Source organism: Erinaceus europaeus, chromosome 5 (genome assembly GCF_950295315.1).
Source record: "Erinaceus europaeus chromosome 5, mEriEur2.1, whole genome shotgun sequence".
NCBI lineage: Eukaryota > Metazoa > Chordata > Mammalia > Eulipotyphla > Erinaceidae > Erinaceus > Erinaceus europaeus.
Window position 1 is genome coordinate 63043102 of NC_080166.1, and position 12574 is coordinate 63055675.

A 12574-nucleotide genomic window follows, 5' to 3' on the forward strand; every position below is an offset into this window, starting at 1 on the left:
TGCAACTTGGTGGCTGAAAGGCAGCAAGATATAAAGCAGGACAGAGTGATTAATGAACAAGAACCAAAAAGTAGGAATAGAGGAGATGTGAATAGGGATCATAGAGTGGAAAGAAGAGAGGAAGTCCATTTCACGTGTGTTCCTATGGGTCCATGATATTCATAGTTTTGTTTTGAATTTTGATAACTGAAGTCTAGGTGGACAAATACACTGTCTGGGAAGATGGTGTCAGAGTTGAGACTAGAATTAGAAAGTTCCTATCCCCAACTCTGACACAGTCCTCTCAGATAATACTTTTGACCACCTATATATACATTGCTATCTGGCCAAGGCAAAAATTAGTAGTCCTGGGCCCACTGAAATATAGCTAAAATAGACTTCTAATCTTATTTCAGCACGAAGACCACAAAATTCATGTGCTATACCTTTAAGTACTAAACCTTTAAGTTTCTGATTACTAACCAATTTGCCCCGCTTTCTGCCTTGCTGCCTATCAGCCATCAAGTTACAAATGGTATCATGGTGTCAGCCTGACTTCCCTGGGCAGATGATCTCACCCCTAAACTTCCCCAGAGCCCTACCCCACTAGGGAAAGATAGAAACAGGCTGGGGGTATGGATTGATTGGTCAGTACCCATGTCTAGTAGAGAATCAATTGCAGAAGCCAGACCTCTCACATTCTGCATGCCATAAAGATTGTTGGTCCATACTCCCAAGGGGATAAAAAATAAGGAAGCTTCCAATGGAAGAGACAGTATACAGAACTCTGGTGGTGGTAATTGTATGGAATTGTACCCCTCTTTTCCCACAATCTTGTTAATCATTATTAAATCACTAATAAAATAATTTTTTTAAAAAAGAAAAACGCTGTGTTAGGGCAGAGAATATTTCCTAAACTTGAAGAAGATCTATGAATAAAATTAACTGTTTACCCCCACCTACCTGACTCAGGGCCCATACATATTCATATTTAACACAGGAATTTGTGTAACTTCCAAGTCTCTGTCAGTGTGAGCTCACAGTTCATGTCACAGCTGGGAACATTCTAGGCTGCACTCATTTCAGGACCAGTCTTCATTGAGTGGAAAGGTAGGATGACCCACCCTCTCTTCAGTGAGTTGGACAGTTCCTATCATTGCTACATTATAGGGAGAACAATTTCCTGGAGTGGCCCATGAGAGGATTTATGATGATGTTCTTGATGGAAGTGACCAGTAATGGTGAAGAGAGAGATCTGTTAGTGGCCTAGGCTCATCATATCTGTGTGGGGAATCTAATTCACTAACTAGAGCCCAGATGGTAGGGTGGTTTGTTATTGACCCAAAATGCCATCATTAAGTGAGCCATTCTCTTGCCCTTATCCAGCTTTTGTAGTCCTTTCTGATGAGCTTACACTTTCTCCCAGTTGATAAAGCATTCAGTGCTATTTGTTGTATCCAAACTTAACTTATCAGAGTTGACAATTGATAACTTATCAATTGATTAGAGAATTTATGATGCCTTATGTAGGTCTTTATTATAGGATCCCAAGATTATTAGATCTAAGTCTAACCACAGAGGGCTTTTAAGGACTTTTACAGGTGTTACTAATTGCTTCTTGCTTATGAAAACATGTATATCTGTACCAAGTACCCTAGGCCAGAGCCTGTGTATAGTATCTGTAACTTTGTCAGGTAACTTGCCATCTGAAATGGAGTTAGGTAGTTCCATGTGTTAGGAAAGATCTCACAAGATTAGAGGAGTTAAATTCATATCCCAGGCTTAGTGTCTCTGGTGACAATCCAAGTAGCAAGTCAGTGGCAATATAAATTGGCACAACAGCATTAGTAGTGTTGATTTAGTTGTGGTCAACAGAAACACTATGGTGGTAAGGGATCAGAGAGAAGACACATCAAGAAATATGGGCATAGCCCTAGAGGTTCCAGGGCTAGGAGAAGTGAGGCTCTTGAAATGAGAGTTCCTTGTAATCTTAAAAAGAGTTTAAAATAGCAATACTTAATTATTATTGTAGCCAAGTTAGGTGGGTGTTTGTCTCTCTATGAAAATCCAACAATTAGGATCTGCTGTAATATACTTGATTTCAGTAGATTACAGGGATTTGTGCCCTTTAGGGGTATCTACTAATCACTGTATCTTAGGTACTAACAGGGCCAAATGGTTTTGATATATCTGGCCAAAGGTTTTAGGTAATTTATATATTAAAAAAAACCAATACATACAAATATATTTTTGGAGTTTCTTTAACAATTTAAGTCCAGTGTTGATATTTGATCATCTTACAAATCTGAAACATTAAATACTTAGGTTAAAGGAGCTATATATACTCAGAGCTATGGTCTAGGCAGTTAGAGAACTTTTAAGTATTAAATCTATTTCTCCTCTCCCTAACATAATACATTGCTAGTGATTTTTGATTACACATTAATAGGATTATAATTTCACACCTTTACCACCATCAGAGTTCTGTTGCATCTACCCCACAGTCTTGATTGCTTGTTTCAAGTTCAATTCTGTAAATTCCATACGAATGAAACTATCCTATTGTTGTCCTTTACCTTATTACTTACTTCACTAAGAATAATATCCAGTCCCATCCATTTTATCCCAAAGGACACAAAAATCACCTTTTTTATTGCTGAGTAGTATTCCACTGAGTATATATCCCATAACTTTTGTTATACAGTCATCTTTTGAAGGGCATTTTGGTTGCTTTCATATTTTGGCTATTGTGAATAATGCAGCTGTGAACATGAGGGTACATATATCCCTTTGAATTAGTGTCATTCTCTCATTTGGATAAATGCCTAGGAATAGGATTGCTGGATCATTAAGTATTTCTATTTTTATTTCATTAAGGATTCTCCATATTGTTCTCTGTAGTGGTTGCCCCAATTTACATTCCACCAGCAGTTTCATAGAGCTCCTCTCTCTCCATATCCTTTCCAACACTTACCTTCTCTTGTTCTATTGATGGAGTTCATTCACACAGGTGTAAGGTATATCTCAATGTGGTTTTAATTTGCATTTCTCTGGTGATGAGTGAATTGGAGTATTTCCACATATGTCTGTGGACCATGTGTATCTGTTCTTTAGAGAACTTCCTGTTCATATTTCTGTCCACTTTTTTATTGGGTTATTCTTTTTTCTTTATGTTTAGCTATATGTATGAATTCTTTATAGATGTTTAATATCAACCACTTGTCTAAGGTATTATGTGCAAATATGTTTTCCCAGTTGTTAGGTTTTCTAGTTATTCTTATGGAATTTTCTTTTGATGTGTGGAAGCTTTTTAAATTGATAGAGTCCTATTTGTCTGATTTTTTCCTCTTCCCCCCTCTCTTCCCCCCTCTCCCCCCTTCCCCCTCTCCCTTCCCCTTTTCTCCCTCTCTTCCCCTCCAAATGTTTCTCCTAAATGTTTTCATCCCCAAGTAATAATATACTTATACATACATGCATATATACAGACCCATAGGCACACTAACATACATTGTCAAGCTTAAACACATTTTTCTCCAGTGTCACTCATTTCAAACATCGCTAGAAAGAGTAATTATAAACATTGTGGGGTATGGCTGAAGGAGCAGGTGGCACACAGAAAACAGTGTTTACATAACAGAGGTTATGGATACATATCACACATGACAAGAAGAAACCAGAGCAGAATGTGAAGAAAAAATGAAAAAAGTGGATGAAATTAATATTGTGGCATGTGAGTGTCCAATATACAGGATGACACACAAGTTCACAGATTCTGAGCTAGGAGGTTTAAATTAAAAGCAATTATATTGAGAAAACAAAAATAATTAGCTTATATTGCCGATAGTAAAACTACAGATAAACCATGACTATTTCTAGGTAGTTAATTACATGTCTATATATGTGAATTATTTTGTTCCATTTCTATCTGTCTTCTTTGGGATGTTTGGCCTTTTCTGTAACATTTCTCTTTATGCATTTATTGTGCTGGTTACTGCTGGCCAGCAGGTGGTGGTATTGTTGTGGCTTCTGTGCCTCACTTTGTTTATATGTTGTGTGGCAGAATTGTGAGGCTATTTTTTTGTTTCCTTGAGCTGTTCTGTGCTATGTGCAGTGCATATATATGGTTGGTTTCTCTGTATGATTTCAAACTGAAACCAAATCCTCAGGGATCTGCTGTTACGCTGTGTCTGTGTTCATAGAAGCAGGGCTGGGGGTTGGGCGGTGGTGCAGTGGGTTAAGTTTATGAGGCACAAAGCGCAAGGACCGGCATAAGGATCCCCACCTGCAAGGGAGTCGCTTCACAAGCAGTGAAGCAGGTCTGCAGGTGTCTATCTTTCTCTCCCCCTGTCTGTTTTCCCCTCCTCTTTCCATTTCTCTCTGTCCTATCCAACAACGAACAGCATCAACAATGGCAATAATAATAACTACAACGAGGCTACAACAAAAAGGGGGGGGGGAAATGGCCTCCAGGAGCGGTGGATTCGTGGTGCAGGCACTGAGCCCAGCAATAACCCTGGAGGGGAAGAAAAAAAAAAAGAAGAAGCAGGGCTAACTTTACTGTTCAGCCACCACCAGCTGTCACAAATTACCTTTATGTTTTGACAACAGTTGGGACTTCCTTTGATCACAAATACTCCCTGCTTTTTTTTTTTTGGTGTGCCATAGCCTATAATTCAGTAGGGTAACATCTTCTGACGTCATGGATTAAAAGGTCCTAAATTCCCTTTCCTTGCTGCTAACATTGTGTGTTCCCTTGACTGCTGCTATGTGTAGAGGGGAAATTGGCTTCAGTCCCACGCTTCATCTCACCGCAGCCACATGCATGAGCACCCATCTGCCTGAAGTCGTGGTATTTCTGTAGATGTTTCAGCTATAGTTGGTAAATTTTGTTAAGTTCAATAGTTGCAGATATTTGTTGTTTTGGGGACGAGTCTGATCTGGTAGCTGCTACTTCATAACTATGCCTGGAAAGAACATCTGGGCAGAGTGAGAAGGCAGCTCTTCACAAGCAGAGAAGAAAGTTTCCATCATGACAGCTGACCTTTTGATACTTGTGGCCTCCAGAACCTTCTGCATGTACAGAGTCAGCAACTATCTCCTGTGAGGAATCCAAACATCTTGTGACCAGCAAGAGGAAGACTGTTGTCTCTGATACTGGTTTTTAGGGTCCTGGTTCTTGCTTGGCTTCAGTGTGAGCTCTGTACTTTTCTATATAAAAATGTGTCTTGAAGTCAAGACAACAACACAGTATTTCCCTCTGGTACAGGCTCAGGTTCTATTAAATTTTAATAGCTATATTCGCTTGTAGTCCAGGTTTGTGGTTTTTTTTTTTTTTTTTCTGGCTTCAAGATCCACTAGTTTTTAAGCCTGATTCTACCTTGAGACCACTTAAAAAAACAGACTTGGGTGGGAAAACAACATACTTAATCTGATCTTCACTGCTGGCTTGCCTGCTGTTGTCTGTCAGAGAACTATTAATGGAAAGGATTTTTAAAAGCTCCAGGCCAGTGATTTATCTCTTGCTAAGGGTGTTTCTTCAAAGTAGACATATAAGTGCCTCCGTTTGGAACACAGAGCTGTTGCCTTCTTCCCTCCCCCCCCCACCCCAATACTTAGAGACTCCAGATTTAATGTATTTAGAATGTAGGCCATATAGGAAAAAAAAAAAAAAAAAAAAAACAACTTCTCTAACATCTCTGCATACAGATAAGCTGAATTGAGTTGATCAGTCTTAGACCTTTCTGGAAGTAAGAATAGCACAGACATAGGTCGAATTTCCCTGCATGTTCTCTAAGTGTCATTTAGTCTACTCTTTTAGAAAGCTTCTCATCAGCTTTGCAAAGAAAGGCAAGCAGAAATTTGGCCAAATGTCTCGGTGCTGAATTTTAATTGTTTCAAGATCCCCAGTTTATAATATAAAGGTATTAAAATAACCTGGGGTAAAAAAAAAAATAAAGCCCAACAAGTAGTTGTTGATGTTATATCCCAGATCAGCAACCAAAACCTTTCAATGCCTGCCTCTTGCAGAAAAGAAATCCTAGAACAAACACTCAGTACCTGACTGATCAGCACCAGTTACTGGTCCTGCTCCAAGATATTGATCTGCTCCATCTAAAGAAAGTGAGCCTGCTTTACTCAGTCAGCAGTGCCCAGAATAACTTATGTATATTCCTCTCTGCCTATAAAATCTCTTGCTTTATCTTGAGAAAAAAAGAACAAGACTGGAGACATCAAACCTCAGACCTGAAACTATATTATAATCAAAATGCCCTTGTATTGGAACAAAAATATTGTTAGCAGTGGAATATAATTGAGATCCTAGAAATGAGCCCCAACGCTTTTGGACACCTGCTTTTTAAAAATTATTATTATTATTATTATTTTTACCAGAACACTATTCAGCTCTGGTTTATGGTGGTGCAGGGGATTGAACCTGGGACTTTAGAGCCTCAGGCATGGGAGTCTGTTTGCATAACCATTATGCTATCTACCCCTACCCTGGACACCTACTTTTTTAAAAGAGAATTTCTTTTTTTTTTTTTAGATTTTGTTTTAATACTTATTTATTCATTTATTTCCTTTTGTTGCCTTTGTTGTTTTATTGTTGTAGTTATTATTGTTGTTGTCCTTGTTGGATAGGACAGAGAGAAATGGAGAGAGGAGGGGGACACAGAAAAGGGGAGAGAAAGACAGATACCTACAGACCTGCTTCACCATCTGTGAAGCCACTCCCCTGTAGGTAGGGAGCTGGGGCCTGGAGCCAGGATCCTTGTGCTGGTCCTAGAGCTTTGCCACGTGTGCTTAATCCATTGCACTACCACCTGACTCCTTGCTTTTTTTTTTTAAAGGTAATTTTTTTTAGATTTTGTTTTAATATTTATTTATTTATTTCCTTTTGTTGCCCTTGTTTTATTGTAGTTATGGATGTCATTGTTGTTGGATGGGACAGAGAGAAATGGAGAGAGGAGGGGATGACAGAGAGGGGGAGAAAAAGAGAGACACCTGCAGACCTGCTTCACTGCCTTTGAAGCGACTCCCCTGCAGGTGGAGAGCCTGGGACTGGAAGCTAGATCTTTTTTTTTTTTTTTTTGGGGGGGGGAATTAATGTTTTACATTCAACACTAAGTACAATGGTTTGTACATGCATAACATTCCCCTGTTTCCCATTTAACAATACAACCCCCACTAGGTCCTCTGAATCCTTCTTGGACCTGTATTTTCCCCACCCACCCACCCCAGAGTCTTTTACTTTGGTGTGATATGCCAATTCCATTTCAGTTTCTACTTGTGTTTTCTGATCTTGTTTTTCAACTTCTGCCTGAGAGTGAGATCATCCCTTATGAAGTCAGATCCTTAAGCTGGTCCTTGCGCTTTGCACCACGTGAGTTTAACCCACTGTGCTACCGCCCAACTCCCTACCCCTGCTTTTTTTTTTTTATGGAAAAGAATGAAATTATTAAGTGGAGAAAGGAGAGTCACTTCAAAAAATGATTTTGAGAAAATTCCATTGACACATACAGAAGAATGAAACTGAACCACTTCACAAAAGCAAACTCCAAATGATAAAAAATGTGGATGTTAAATCAGAAACAATCAAATACTTAGAGGAAAACATGGACAGAACTCTTTTTGATCTAAGTTTTAAATGCATCACTTAATGACTCAGATCTTTTTACAGGGAAAACAAAACCAAAATTAAACTAATGAAGATACATCAAATTTATAATCTTCTGCACAGAAAAAGTGCAGGCACCAAGCCCTGGCAATAACCCTGGAGGCCAAAAAAAAAAAAAAAAAAAGAATACCAAAATGTCTTTCTATGCCATACATCAGACAAAAGGTAATAACCAAAATATACAAAGAGCTCACCAAATTCAGCCACAGAAAACAATCCATCCAAAGGTGAGCAGAAAATATGGACATAAGAAAAACCATTCAAAGTCACTGAGAATTGCAAATAAAGACAGAAGTGAGATACCATTTTACTCTGGTGGGAATGTCATACATCAGAAATGCCAGTTGTAGAGGTTGTGGGAGTGAAGGAACACTCCTGCACTCCTGGAGGGAATGCAAATTAGACCAACCCCTATAAAGAACAGTCTAGAGAACTCTCAGAAGGCTAAATATGGAAATATCCTATGACCTTGCAATCCCTCTCCTGGGGATATAGTCTAAGGAAACAACCATACTTGTGCAAAAAGATCTGTTTGTACCCCTGTTCACAGCAGCACATTTTATAGTAACTATAACTTAGAAAGCTACCTACGTGTCCAACAACAGATGACTGGCTAAGAAAGTTGTGGTATATATATGAATTCTTAGCTATTAAGAATGATAAATTCACCTTCCTTGTCTCATATTTTTATTGTTGTAACTATTGTTTTTATTGATGTCGTCATTGTTGCATAGTACAGAGTGAAATGGAGAGAGGAGGGGAAGACAGAGATGAGGAGAAAAAGATAGACACCTGCAGACCTGCTTCACTGCCTGTGAAGAGACCCCCCTGCAGGTGGGGAGCCGGGGACTGTAACCAGGATCCTTATGTCAGTCCTTGCGCTCTCAAGTCCCAGGTTCAATTCCCCACACCGCCATAAGCCAGAGCTGAGTAGTGCTTTGGTGAAAAACAACAACAACAATAACAACAACAACAAAAAACGAACAAAGCACTCTGAGGAAGGAGAATAGTGAAGAAAGGAGGGATTTTAGGTCTTGGTTCATGATGACAAACCTTATTTGTGGGCGAGAATATTTTGCAGACACCTATGTTGGCGAGATGACAAATTGTACCCATGTGCCAATAACTGTATTGTAAATCACTAATCTTCTAATGAAGAACACACACACACACACACACACACACACACATTCATTTCTAGCTGCCCAATTTATTAATTGCTGAATAGAAACAATACCATTTTTAAATTCATTCAGTATAATCTCTCCTTAGCAGGAACACATTACAGGCTTTGTTATTTCAGTATTTCATACCCATAACAAATTCTGTCTAACTTAATATTTTGATTAAGTGGAAATAACAGACCTAGGTTGTTATTGCTTAATAGTCACCCAACCTGTGTAGGGAGATAATATAATGGTTATATAAAAAGTTTCATTTCTGAGGCTTCAGAGGTTCTGTGTTCAATCCCCAGCACCATCATATGCCAGACTGAGCAGTGTTCTAAGGAAAAAATAAAATAGAGAAAGAAACACATAACCAGCATTCCATAATCCACAGTGGTGCTCAGCTTTTCTCTCTCTTAAATAAACAAATAAATGAATAAATAAATAAATAAAGCCTGAGCTGTTGAGCTGTGTGAGGTGGTGGGATACCCACTTTGCAAGCATACATCTCTTAGTCCAGTGGTCCCTCATATTGCACGTGACTAAAAGGGTTTTCTCTACTAGGAAAATAGATGAAAATGGTGGATTTTGAGTCACACAACTCAAAGAATAAAATGAGGGGAGTTGAGCGGTAGCACAGCGGTTAAGTGCATGTGGCGAAAAGCTTAAGGACCAGCATAAGGATCCCGGTTCGAGCCCCCAGATCCCCACCTGCAGGGGAGTCACTTCACAGGCGGTGAAGCAGGTCTGCAGGTGTCTATCTTTCTCTCCCACTCTGTCTTCCCCTCCTCTCTCCATTTCTCTCTGTCCTATATAACAACGATGACATTAATAAAGACAACAATAAAAACAAGGGCAACACAAGAGAAACTAAATATAAAAATTTTTTTAAAAAAGAAGAAAATGAGAAAGGGAAGGAAAGATAAACGATGGGATTAGATTTGTTGTGAAGGCTGCAATTCTAGTGTGTGTGTGTGTGTTTGTGTATGTGTGTGTATTTGGAAAGTGAATAGGAAATTATGTTTGCACTGTTTTTGAGATAAAAGCTTACTGTGGTGTGATGCACACAATGTCATAGCTAGAAGACACTTTTGAAAATATTTATTTATTCCCTTTTGTTGCCCTTGTTTTATAGTTATTATTGTTGCTGTTATTGATGTTGTCGTTGTTAGGACAGAGAGAAATGGAGAGAAGAGGGGAAGACAGAGAGGGGGAGAGAAAGAGAGACACCTGCAGACCTGCTCCACCACCTGTGAAGCAACTCCCCTGCAGGTGGGGAGCTGGGGGCTCAAACTGGGATCCTTATGCTGGTCCTTGGGTCTTGGGCTTCGCGGCACGTGCACTTAACCTGCTTTGCTACCGCCTGACTCCCTAGAAGATACTTTTTATCTTCTAGACTAATGGCTTTAAACTGGAATAGATCTGGGGAAAGGAGTAAATCAAGACATGTAAATACTGCTATCCCAGTTATGAGCAACCTCAATGACTTCTTTTATTACTACCTTGGTTACTTAAGCTAGGTTTACTTTAGCAATAGCAATAATACTACTGATATATCAATGTATGTTCACAGATAGTTTTCTTGCCATTTTCAGCCAACTGTTTAAAATATTTCAGAACAGATTCAAGGAACAGTTTTAGAGATAAGCTTATCTGAGCTTACACTAAAATTAATCATTCAAGTTAAACTAGTACAGGGTAATGTTTATGGCCATAACCACCCTGAACGTGCTCAATTTCCTTAGCTATGCAAGGCTGGGCTTGGTTATGGGAAGGTAATGTCAGGACTTGAACTTAGGTATTCCCAGGCAAGTTCTCTTGATTTAACATTCCATATCCTTTATAGCATCCTCTTTTTGAACCCTGTGGTGGTGTAGCTAGTTGAATACACATATTATCATGCTAAAGGACTCAGGTTCAAGTCTCTAGTCTCCTACATTTGCAGAGGGAAAGCTTCACAAGTGTTGAGGCAATGCTGCTGATATCTCTCTGTTTTTCTTCCTCTCTGTCTCTCCCTTTCCTCCTGATTCCTCCCTATCTTTATCCAATAGATAAATAATAATAATAATAATAAGCCATTGCATTTACCTATGGTGTCTCTGTGATACAATAATTTGCCTTATCAGAATATGTACATGCAGAAATAATCTAGGACACTTTCAGTGAGCACTAGATTGGCATTTCACAAGGCACGATAATGTTCTCTTGATTTGTCCACAGTTGGACAGTTCTGTGGATCATTTGCTGCTGTGCTTCCCCCCCAGTAGTTGTAGTGGACAGAACTCATCCGTCTTGGAATTTCCTTCAAGTTCACTTGATTCAGCTTTGCATTTTCTTTTAGCAAAGCATTTTCAAAAATCCTCTCAAGAATGACCATAAGTGCAATGACAGAAAATGGTTGGCTCCAACCCGCACCCCCCCCCCCCCCCCGCGCCCACACACACACACATTGAAAAACAAGCAGGCACTGTCAAAATCAAATTTGTCAAAACTATGGGAAATAGTCAGAAACCTGTAGCTGCCAAACAAACGCTAAGTGAGAAAAAAGGTAACTTTAAAGTGACGGAAGATTCTGTGGCCTGTTACCTGCTTTTGTTCTGTCACTCACTGTAAAAGTTTTTGGCTTTAAAAGTACATCAGTCTCAATTCCCTGGGGAAGCCCACTGATTTCAGCGGGTGGAAAGCAGGTCCATTTTCTCATCACTGTATACGTTTGTTTTAAATTCTTTGGGGGCGGGGGTCGGGCGGTGGCGCAGTGGGTTAAGCGCATGTGGCGCAAAGCGCAGGGACCGGAGTAAGGATCCCGGTTCGAGCCCCCGGCTCCCCACCTGCAGGGGAGTCGCTTCACAGGCGGTGAAGCAGGTCTGCAGGTGTCTATCTTTCTCTCCCCTTCTCTGTCTTCCCCTCCTCTCTCCATTTCTCTCTGTACTATCCAACAACGAATTGCGTCAACAAGGGCAATAATAATAATCACAACGAAGCTACAACAAGGGCAACAAAAGGGGGGAAAAAAATGGCTCCAGGAGCGGTGGATTCATGGTGCAGGTACCGAGCCCAGCAATAACCCTGGAGGAGGAAAAAAAAAAAAAAAGAAAAAAAAAATTCTTTGGGGGCTATCAGAACACCAGTGTTCTTCAAATTCATCTATTTAAATCTTTACTGGAAATCAATTGGTAGGCATTACTCAAAAACTGAAAATCTAACCAATAGTTCTTAGATGTCTGCGGGTGGGTGGGTGGGTGGATATTATAGTTCAAACAGACAAAAAGTGACCAACTAAGACCTAGTAATAAAAGTAGGGTAATGTTTCTTTGGGCAATTAGAACAATCAAATGTGGCATTTTAGGAAAGCAAACCCATGTCCAGGCCAAGTCACATGCTTGTAATGCCTATGTCTACCTTCAGCATCTTAAGAATTAGGTGAGTAGGAGTGAGTGTTAGACAGATTTAGTGGATACCTCATTCAGCATGGAAGGAATGTTTCAACAGGCAGCTAACCTGCAAAAACTGACTCTTTTTTTTCTCTGAAAAATAGGTTCTTAGCTTTCAAAGATATCTTTGTCAAAGCATTGACTGAGCACAAATTGAGAGGCAGAGATACTGGCAGTTGCACAGGGCAAGCAATGCACATTTTTCAGGAGTAGTTTATTGTTATTGGATTGAGAGGCCAAGGGAGAGGACTTTAATGAATGAAAAAGGCTCAGGCCCTAAGCAAGGAGGAGAATATGATTTCCAGAGTCATCAGATTATAAGA